This window comes from Hevea brasiliensis, chromosome 1, assembly GCF_030052815.1.
Source record: "Hevea brasiliensis isolate MT/VB/25A 57/8 chromosome 1, ASM3005281v1, whole genome shotgun sequence".
In the NCBI taxonomy this organism is placed as follows: Eukaryota; Viridiplantae; Streptophyta; class Magnoliopsida; order Malpighiales; family Euphorbiaceae; genus Hevea; species Hevea brasiliensis.
In genome coordinates, this window is record NC_079493.1 from 110,207,847 (window position 1) to 110,219,694 (window position 11,848).

An 11,848-nucleotide genomic window follows, 5' to 3' on the forward strand; every position below is an offset into this window, starting at 1 on the left:
CTGCTAAAAATGGATAAAAAAGTTCTTCGGAACTTATGAAAAACACTTCCAAAATTTTCAATCAATCCCAAACTCCATTTCATCAACAAAATCTCAATATTTCTCAAATATACTCCCATTTCTCATCATTTCATTTCATAGGATATTCATGTACAAGTCATAAATAAATATTCACTTTTTCATTCATAAACATAATTTTTACTATTTACATTGATAACAAAATACATTACATGAGTCTCAATTTCGTATGAGAAAATAAAAGTTAATTACAAAATACCCAAAATGAAACCTAGTGTCCTACCAATGCACTGATGTCGGTGAGGTGACACGGACACTATGCAGAGTTATAGAAGATCTCACCCAGTCTGTGGTCTACTAGGCTCTCGGTCGGTCTCTCCAGAACCTACGCGTGACAAAAAGTAACACGCTAAGCAATAATGCTTAGTGGTGCCAATAATAAAATAAAAAGAAATAACAGAAAATAAATATGCAGTGCATGTCTTGATGTCTTATGCAGACAATTTTTCGATCATTATTGATAATCTTATTTATTTTGTACTTGTTAGATTCATAATTTCATTAAATTTATCCACTTCCATTTTTGGTTGCCCAAGCAACCTATACTAGATGACTGGACTGGATAAACGGGTAAACTGGCACTGGGTATCAAGTACCTCAGGCTGTCACACCATCGGTCACATATGTATCTAACGGTGTGCAACAGAACAGCTAATAAGCTGTAATAAACATTAGGCGCAAGGCCAAGTATCAACACAATGTCAAAATGGCTAAAGCCATAAAATCACAGAATGGCATAATATCATGTGCAGTATTGCTAACTGAAACCTATTAGCATGCCAACCTATCAAAACCAATCTTGCTAGGTGTACTAGGGCATGTTACACTTTTAAAATTTACAATTCTATAAATTTAGGTTTAGGTGTTACTATTCATTTTCTTAGTCAACTAAAATGTTGACTTTTGCATAGACAATAGGTACATTGGTTCTAATACTCCCAACATACCACATTTTGCATTCTAAAATTGTTGGTATTGGTTGCCAATACCATTTCTAAGTTTAGTATTAGTTATTCAAAATTTTTAGATTTCAAGCCTCATATTTACTATTCCATTGGTCATTTGTACAATAGGAATTTGGCAAAATTGTCTTCACGAAAGTTGTTCCTTATTTTGTCTAGTTACATTTCCTTTTTTGAATCACTCCATTTGGAGTTTTGTAGCTCAAGTTATGGCCTAAACACCATAACTGGCCGGTTGGACAAAATCTAAAATTCTGGGCAAAACTGGTTCTGCCAGATTTGGTAACCTAAGTTTGGTTAGCAATTTGACTAGGTTATGGTCAGAATTTCTATTTGTGTTCTTCATGAAAGTTGTAGGTCTATGTCTCAGCTTTCTGTTGGTAAAATTTCAGATCAATTGAACTTTTCTACACTGAGTTATGACTAAATGAATAAACACTGTTTATTTGGTCATTTTGCCCAGGCAAAATGCAAGTCACCCGGATTAGGGCAATTTTTAAGCCAACTTGGTTTGGTTTTCTGGGTAGGGTTTCTTCACTAAAGTTGTGTCATTATGTGTCTAGTTTCATATCTAATTGGCCTTGCACCAATTGAACCTCTACAACTCCATTTATAACTGCCCAAACAGGCTGGACTCACTTCCAGACCTGCAGGTCACCCAAGGTAGCTCACCCAAACTCAAATCCCAAGCTACAACTCACTTCAATTCCTCATTATACATAGCCAAATGGTCACTAATTGACCATTTAAACTTTCATTCACCAACACATGAACAAAGTCCAAGTTTTGTGCCCCAAACCCTAACTCCAACATTTCTCAAATCATGTAAAAATATGCCAATCAATTTGTTCATCACAATTACTCATCAATATCACTAATAAACATAACTAATTCTATCAAAACCATTAATTTTCCTCTTATTCCTATGGCTGCCAAAAATTTAACTTCTCCCATACTTCATATTTTCTTCAATTATCATGTCATACTAGCTTGTTTCAACATGCATATAACACTTAAAGAAGAGAAATGAGGTAATTATGGCACTAACCTTGACTTGGCTTTTTCTTCTTCTTTCAAACTTCAAGTTTTCTTTAATCTTTCACTTTTAATCTTCTTACCATAAGCAAATATGAAGTTTTTGTTTTGGGGACTAACTAATTTATGGAGATTTTGCAAGGATTTTAAGTTTGGGAAGGAAAAGAAAAATGGAGGAAAGGATGAAGAGTGGTTCGACCAAAGAGAAAGTGGAAGAGAATCTGATTATTTTCTTTCATTTTCTGCCCCATTTATTCATTTTAAATAGGTTATAGCCACGTGTCACCATGTGATTGGGTGAAGGCACACTAATGACATCATGTGATGTCATAAATTTCCATTTAATTCTTTTTTTTCTTTTCTTTTCTACTCATTTTCAATTCAATTTTTAGTAATATTTATTCATATTTTATGTCATAATAATTATTTACTTAATTGGACAAGTTAGCAAAAAATCATCTCTGAAGACGAAATGACCAAAATGCCCCCCGTTTGGCTTATTGAGCCAAAATTGTCTGTACCGATTGAAAAAATTTCCTAAGTATTTTCTTGGCATTTTAATGTCATAGGAACCTCAATGACCCTTCTCTAGAGTCCCAAAAATTATTTTATAAATTTTCTCTCGGGTCTAGGGCTCCTAGTTGCGAGAACCGCAACTTCCCACTAGGTTACCCATCACTAAGACACCAGCTCATTTAACTTGGTTGTATTTTATTTCTAAAATTTTTTCTAAATTTTTCTTATTAATATTTGAGTTAATTATGGCTCCTCACTTTAGTTTAAAATGTTTTTTCAGACATTCTAGCTATCCGGACTTACACCAATCACTGGAACAGTAGAATGTACGGAATTGCTACAGTGAGGATGTTACATTAATAGTATTATAAGGCTATTGCAAAAGGAATAATAATTTTTTGATTATTCACAAATATTTTATGAATTTTATTCTAAACCCAGTATGAGACAAAAATTGAGCAGCGTAAAGTTTAGGTTTACCTATGCTAAATATGACACCTGAAATGCGTCCAGAACGTCTGAAAATGCTAGGATTGACTATAATATTGATCACGATCCGAGACAAGTCGTCGAACAGTTGGATCTGGCCGAAAATGAGGTCCTGGAGCCAGTGAGCTATCTTCAATTCGATCGCACCTAAATTATTCCAAAAAATTGTTAATAATTATCATGAAATTATTTTTAATTTTTGGAAATCGAAAAAGCTCAAAATTCTCATCAAGCGATCTGGACCGTCCGATAATTGCCTTTTTCAAACAGCGTCCGATCAGAGCGAGACTGGTCCCATTTTGAAGATTTCGTCACTCTGAGTCCATCGGTGGTCTTAAATTTCAGATCCAACGGTCGGATACGCGGAAAAGCAGCCAAACATCTCGAAACCCATGTGTTTTTCTCCTATCTTTGCCTCGCCTGTTCTCCTTCCTCTGGCCACCAAACGAAGTGCCACTGGTCCCATCTAAAAGCTGGGCATCGCAGGAGTTCGTGGCACTTGGAACCACTAGAAATGGTAGTCAGAAACAGCCGAAAAATCGTCAAAAAGTTGGATCCTCATTCGTGCGATTTCTCTCTCTCTCTCTCTGTCTCTCCTCTTCTTCTCGCTGACGTTGCTGCAGTCCATAGCCGTCTGGTGCCTCGCCATCGTCATCCCGCCATGGAGGAGTTGCTGGGCGGGTCACCAGTGGTGGTGGGTGGGTTGTCAGAGAAAGACAACGAGAGGAAGGAAAGGAGAAGGAACGGGAGAGAGAGACAAGAAGGAAGGGGTGTCTCTTGTGCTACGTTTTTTGCTCTTTTTTCTTTTTTAACTTATAATTACACTATTAGTCCCTCAACTTCTTATATGTTTATAATTAAGTCCAAAATTATTTTATTATGTTAAAGTTTAATAAAACTTTAATAATGATAAAAATAAATATAATATAGGAAAATTTAATTATTTTATTCTCATTTAATAAATTAACTTTAATTATTATTATTATTATTTTTTTTTATGGAAACAAAATTATAATAACAATTTAAAAAAATATAATAATAATATATATAGCAAATGACATTCATAAGGTAAATATCATTATTATAAAAATACTAATTTAGGACCTCAAATAAGACAGTAATAAGTTACAATCACAATATTTAAAATATTATATATATATAATTGGGTTGTTACAGCGGTGATGATAAAAGGATGAGGGGCAGTGATAACGTTAGCAATAAATAACAAAAAGAATTAAAATAAATAATTATAATTATATTTATTTTTTATATATAATAATGATCTTATTTTTTTAATATAATTAATTATGTTATATAATTGTAATTTTATTTTATTATTTTTTTATTATTAAATAATATAATTAAATTTATAATATAATTATAATTATAATTATATTACAATATTATGTCATATTAAATATAACTGAGTTAAATTTGAATCAAATTAATAAAATTAAAGCTCACTGCTGCCGTAAAAAAATGAATTTTTTTTACAAAAATGTGCAAATGAGTTAATTTTTATTTTTTGCATTGCATTTTCCTTAAAAGTTGAATTTAGTAAGCTTATTTTTTGTATAATTAATTCTAATTTAAATTTAAACTCGAAAACTTACCACTCTAATGCGCTAAAGCCAAGCCTAATTTCAACAGACGAGCCAGTTAAAAGTCCACTAATGGCTGTGGCGGGAAAAACATGCCATTTCCCGCCACATTACGTTAGGCGAAGCCAAAAATACACTCTTACTCCTTGCATACGCTGAGCCTACTCTCTGCCTCCCTCTCTCTGCAGCCATGGCCCCCGATTCCTCTCCAGCTCCCTTCAGTGACGGTATTCATCTCTTTCTCTGGTTTTCTGTGTTTTTTTTTGTATCTTATATGTCTTTCAATTTTTGTTTCTGAATCCTAACAGGACCTTCTTCTCCGGATGAATCCCTCTCCAGTCCCATCGGCAGCACATTCTCCTCCCCCGCTGGTAACACCTCTCGCCGGAACAGATGCAGGGGTAGATCCACTACCACTTCGGCCTTCGCCACCACCCCTCCTTCCCAATCCCGCTTTGCCACTTCAGAATCAACCCCGACTCCTCACCTGAGCAGATCCAATGCTCGCCAAGCCGCCGTTTCAACCCCTTCTTCCGCTTCTGGGGGCCCACCCTCCTCAGAAGGAGGGGATGACATGGACGAGGCTACACCCACTTTCGTGTGGGGTACCAACATCAGTGTTCAGGATGTTAAAGCTGCTATCCAGATGTTTTTGAAGCATTTTAGGGATCATAGTCAAAGTCATGGGACTGAGATTTTTGAGGAAGGGAAGTACATGAAAGCGATACATAGAGTTCTGGAAATTGAAGGCGAGCTGCTTGATGTTGATGCTCATGGTGTGTTTGGTTATGATTCTGATTTATATGCGAAGATGGTTAGGTACCCACTTGAGGTTTTGGCCATTTTTGATATTGTTTTGATGGATATTGTGAGTTTGATTATCCTTTGTTCGAGAAGCATGTTCAAGTGAGGATTTATAATCTTAAGACATCCACTACAATGAGAAGTCTCAATCCTTCTGGTAATTTTCTTCTCTTCAATTGTAGTCCAATTTGATAGAGATTCATTTTTCTACATTTCATTTATTTTTCTAATTTGGTAAAGGATTGCTTAGACTGAAAGTGTGGGATGTCTTATATTTTTTGCTGAATTTTGGGCAATTAAACCGAGTTAGTGTAGTGTCATTGATAATTTTCAATAGGTTGCTTATTGATTTATGACTGATAGGTTGTTTGTTTAAGTAAGAATTTGGAGTTTTTTTAATGTCATACCATGCTTTAGTTTACTGGGTTTTGTTTCCCTCGAATTGTGTTTTAGGTGAACATTTTTGGCCTTTTATTTAATCCTGATAGTATGTATTTTGTAAATCAAGATTTTGATGGATTATGGGTGTAATTTGGTTAGATATTGAGAAGATGGTGTCCCTTAAGGGAATGATGATTCGTTGCAGTTCTCTAATGCCAGAGATCAGGGAAGCAATATTTAGATGCCTTGTGTGTGGGTACTTCTCTGATCCCATTGTTGTAGACAGAGGTAACTGCTGCATGCTTTTAGTTGGCTCAACTCCACTGAATACATGTTTTGTATGATTTTATGCCGTTTGTTGACTATTGGATGTTATCAGGAAGAATAAATGAACCTACAACATGCATGAAGCAAGAATGTCTTGCTAGGAACTCTATGACATTGGTTCATGACCGGAGCAGGTAACAACTATCTTTGATTTACTTGGCTAACAGTCTGAACCTTGTTTCATTTGGGACTTAAAAATCATAATCACATGTCTTATAAGACTTAGTAAATTGCACCGTCCCTGAACTTGTGAGCTTAAACTTCAATTTGTTACAATAAAATCACTCAACTATAAATTTATGTCAAAAAAAACTTTCTAACCTTTACCCTAATAACAGCTTTGTAGGTTAAAATGAATAAAAATACCCTTTTACCCTTCTCTCAAAAATAAAATTACTACTTTGTTCTTTTTTTCATTCTCTTTCTCCCTCAATCAAATTAATTAATAATTATTTATCAATAAAATTATTTTATTTTATAATAATTATTGTGAATGCTTCTCTATTTTCTTTTTTTTATTACTATTATTATAATAAAATTTAAAATAATATTTTATTAAAATGTCTTAGTTACCCATCTTCAAATAAAATAATTCCATATATTTTATTTGATAATAATAATAATAATAATAATAATAATATTTAATAAAAAATAATAAGAATTAATGATAATATATAATTAATAATAATTATTATAAAGTAAAATCATTTAAATGATAAATAATTATTAATTAATTTGATTATAAAAATGAAAGAAAGAGAACGAGAAAGGGATAAAATAGTAATTTTATTTTTAGAGAGAGAGGCAAAAGGGTAATTTTGTTCTTTTTAACTTGAAAATTTACTATTTTAAGTTATAGAGATTTTTCTAAAATAAAATTAAAGTTGAGTGATTTTTTTTGTAACAAATTAAAATAAAATTAAACAATCCCCTAGGTTCAAGGATAGTCGGTGCAATTTACGCAATAAGACTTCCAACACTTCTCTACTATGTGTGCTCTAACGTGCACATTTGGGTGAATTTATGGTAGAAGCTATTCTAAAGCCTAAACCGTGTGCAACTTGCAACGTTGACTAAATTGAGCCTATGTCTAACATTAAGACTTGGATCAGACCTATAGGTTGAAAGATCTGAACTTAAAGTCTGAGATAAATGAGATTATGACACAATCTTCTGAATGGAGAGGAGGAAGAAGTTTATGGATTGTTTTACTGCTAACAAATAAGACCAACTGTCCTCTTAAAAATAGACCTTCAAAATGAGAGTTGTGGTTTCTTGATTTTTTGGATCGTAATTAACTGCTCCTGCTTCAAAAAATCAGGTTTGCAGATTAGCAGATTGTGAGGCTTCAGGAGACCCCTGATGAGATCCCTGAAGGAGGAACACCACACACGGTGAGCTTGTTGATGCATGACAAGTTGGTGGATACTGGAAAGCCTGGTGATAGGGTTGAGATGAGACCAGAATAGCCATAGGACATATTGTCGGACTGCAGAAAGGAAATTGGAAACTTCTATCCAATTAATGTATGTTTCTTCAATAGGTCACCGGGATTTACAGAGCTATGAGTGTTAGAGTTGGGCCCACACAAAGAACCGTAAAATCAGTGTTCAAGGCATGTTTCAAACTTTTGCCCATTATGAGTTGAAGCCTCTTTGGCCATGTGTTAACTTATTTTTCAGGGATGATGTGACATGAATGTAATGATCTTTTCCTTCTGATTGCAGACCTACATTGATTGTCTTCATATAACGAAAACTGACAAATCAAGAATGCTGGCAGAGGATCCTATGGAAGTTGATAATGGCTCACGTAGAGTGGAGGAAGATGTCCAATTTGATGAAGTCAAAGTATGTTCGTATATGCTTTCTTCTCTTCTGGAAAGAAAGTTTGTTCATTTTGTCTACTTTGATCACATTCTTGTTTGAAATTGCAGATACAGCAATTAAAAGAGCTGTCTAGACAGCCTGATATTTATGACAGACTAACACGGTCTTTGGCACCAACATATGGGAACTGGATGATGTGAAGAGAGGTCTTCTCTGCCAGGTACCTGTGTACTGCACCATTGCTGCTTTGTCAGATGGATTTTTAAAAATCACTGTTATTTAATGCAGTTCTGTTAGTGATTGTTGTTTGATTGCCCAAAATGTAGCTCTTTGGAAGGAATGCCCTGAAGCTGTTATCTGGTGCTAGCTTTCGTGGTGATATCAATATCCTTCTTGTTGGTGAACCTGGAACTAGCAAGTCCCAACTGCTCCAATACATACACAAATTGTCTCCCCGTGGCATCTACACTAGTGGAAGAGGGAGCTCTGCTGTTGGCTTGACTGCATATGTTAGCAAAGATCCTGAGACAGGGGAAACGGTATGACTGTAATTATTATTGTATTTCCTTTTCATCGAACAAGTTCATACATGTATGTAAAATTTTGGGAGATGTTGATATGTATGTAAAATTTTGGGAGATGTTGATATATATGACAATCTTATAGGTTCTTGAGAGTGGAGCTCTTGTTCTGAGCTACAGAGGAATCTGCTGTATTGATGAATTTGACAAAATGTCTGAAAATGCAAGGAGCATGTTACATGAGGCTGGTTGTATTTTCCTTTCCTATAAGTTTAGAGGAGTATTGTTATAAATGGCACTGAAAATAAAATTTTTGTTAAGATGTCAAAATTTTTAATCCAAAATCATTTAGATTGGAGAAAGAGAATTCATATAGTCGATTCCAAATTTTTGGGATAAAGGTTTAGTTGAGTTGAGTTGAGTCGGTACAAATGTTGGAGATGAGAACTTCAATGAGCATGCATACTTTTCTGCTACTCATATGTGCTTGAGATTATTTAAGGATGACCTTTTGACAATTTCATAAGATATGCTTTCTTGAGGGGTTCCCTGTTTCCCTGTAAAAGATCTGATTTAATAGTATGTCAAGCATTACTGGCATGTGTGGCTTGGCATCATGCTTTTAAACATAATCTGTTTGGTATTTTTTCATATAATGGAATTGTTTATTTCAACTCTTGCAGGTAATGGAACAGCAAACTGTTTCCATTGCAAAGGCTGGAATTATTGCTTCCCTTAATGCTAGAACATCAGTATTAGCCTGTGCAAATCCTGTTGGCTCACGCTATAATCCTCGTGATCGACAACATGCACCTTCCTCCTACCTTGTTATCCAGGTGAGGGATACAATCCTTATGCAATGCATCTGGGGCAGCAAACAGCTTTGTGGTCTGCTAAATGATTGAGGCTGTGCATGCATCTGAATTGAATGTAATATAGCAGTAGAAAATAGGTTGCAAATTTCCAATGTATTTCTTGAGTGTTACCTTCACTTCAGCTGCTAAAAGTTAATAAAATTTGACAGAAAAATGGTAAATTCTTTTTGAAAAATGGTAAATTCTTGTAAGTGGCTGTTATTGCTAAAATAATGAATCTAATCATGGATGTTTTCTCAGGTTTGACCTCATATACTTGATTCTTGACAAGGCTGATGAACGAACAGACAGGCACCTTGCCAAGCATATTGTTTCATTGCACTTTGAGAATCCTGAGGTGTGAATTTCAGCAAACTTCTTTTCTGAGAGCCTATTTTCAGTGATTTCTCTTAAAATTTGGTCCATTTGCAGATTGCACAGGAGGACGTCTTAGACATTGCTGCATTAACTGCATATGTGAGCTATGCTCGTAAGCATGTTCACCCAAAGTTATCTGATGAAGCTGCTGAAGAGTTGACTCGGGGATATGTTGAGATGAGAAGGAGAGGTAATTTCCCTGGCAGTAGCAAAAAGGTATGATGGTGGTATTCCCTATTTCTCATTCTTCTGCGTCTCATGCATACTAGTTTGATAGAATTAGTAAATATATCTTTTAGCAATATATTCTCATGCAGCCATATGTCCTCAGTGTTTTATCTCAATTCTCAACTCAATTAAGCCCAAAGTAGTTAGGGTTAGCTATGTGTGAATCTCTTCCTCTATTCCACATGTTTGAGGGTTATATCTTTCAAATATATATTCTAACATCTTTACAGTACTTCCCTCCAAATGATCCTAGCTTTGCTACTTTCTTTGCCTTAAATATGCTCAACTTTCTATATTGGTGCATTTGTTGGTCTACTATGTACCATTCTTTCTCCTTCTATCCCTTTTCTATGATATTTGATTTGATAATTCAACTCTGAACTATTTATGATCCAAATAGAATTTTTTTTTTTTTTTGACTTAGCCATCTTGTATTGTTAGGTGATAACTGCAACACCTAGGCAGATAGAAAGTTTGATACGCCTTAGTGAAGCTCTGGCACGGATTCGTTTGTCAGAATGGGTTAGTACAGCTTCCTTTGTGTGTATGTTTCATTGGAATTTCAGAATTTTGAGCTTCCTTTGTGCTCTGGAACTGGTACATGCAGGTTGAGAAGCATGATGTAATCGAGGCATTTCGACTTCTGGAAGTTGCAATGCAACAGTCAGCAACAGATCACTCCACTGGTAATCCTCCAATTCCAATGGTTTTATTATTTTATTTTCCAGAGCAGACAAACAGGATTGTAATGATGCCTTCTCCCTTCTCTCTTCCAAAGGAACTATCGATATGGATCTCATCACAACTGGAGTTTCAGCAAGTGAAAGGATAAGGAGAGAGAATCTTGTATCGGCGACTCGAAACGTGATCATGGAGAAGTTGCAACTTGGGGGACCTTCAAATTCAATGCGCTTGTTGGAGGTAAATCAAATTTCAGTCTAATCTTTTACGAGACCTAATATTACAACTCACACTTGGATGCACTTGATTGATCTTGTAGTTACTGGAAGAACTGAAGAAGCAGAGCTCCAGCAGCGAAGTTCACCTTCAAGACGTAAGAATCTCTCTCTCTCTCTCTCTCTCCCTGTGCACCGGGAAGATAAATGGCGAACTGATTACACCATGCGTTTCATTTTCTTCTTTCTGTTCAGCTGAGAAATGCAGTTGCAACTAGCGAGCGAGGGATTTGTAGTTTTCCATGGTGACACTGTAAAACGGATATAGAAATCGGAATGGCCTAGATTTATAACTATAAAAGCTGACCTAGAAAATAGAAATGAGTGCTATATGATTGGGTGAAAGTTGTCCAGCATTTGTAGATTAGCTATCACATGATTATAAATTGATAAATTCTTTTGATAGTTTGAATCCAAATGCTTGAGCTTGCAGTTGTGCATGGGGATGGATGGCGGTGGAGGAATTTGTGATCAGATTTTGGTTGGGGTGTAAGCAATCATTCTTATTCGGATTGGCAAAAACTGTAAATAAATCTTTCATCAATCCACTATTGCAAGCCATTTGCTAGCAAAACAGAGCTCTGATAAAAATAAACAGCGTCTGTGGCTTATGTGGGACGTTTAAATATGTAACTCACTTAAACCAGAGTAAGTGTGTATCTTATTAAGGAAATTAGATGAAATATATCCTTACTTTTTGAGAGGTTTGAATGCGTCTATATTGATTTTTTTTTTTTCATTCAAATAAGATCAAAGCCAATTATTTAAAAAAAATAATAAATTTTCTAATTTTAATAATTAAATATTAATTTTATAATTATATATATTAAAAATTATTTATTATTTAAAAAATAAAAAATATACCTTCCAGTAGTCTTCTTCGGCTTTA

General features: G+C 34.8%; 1 pseudogene; it reads left to right on the forward strand.

Moving 5' to 3' along the window:
* The first annotated feature begins 4,769 nt into the window (after positions 1-4,769).
* LOC110668114 (DNA replication licensing factor MCM4-like) lies at positions 4,770-11,533 on the forward strand (annotated as a pseudogene).
* The last annotated feature ends 315 nt before the right edge of the window (positions 11,534-11,848 follow it).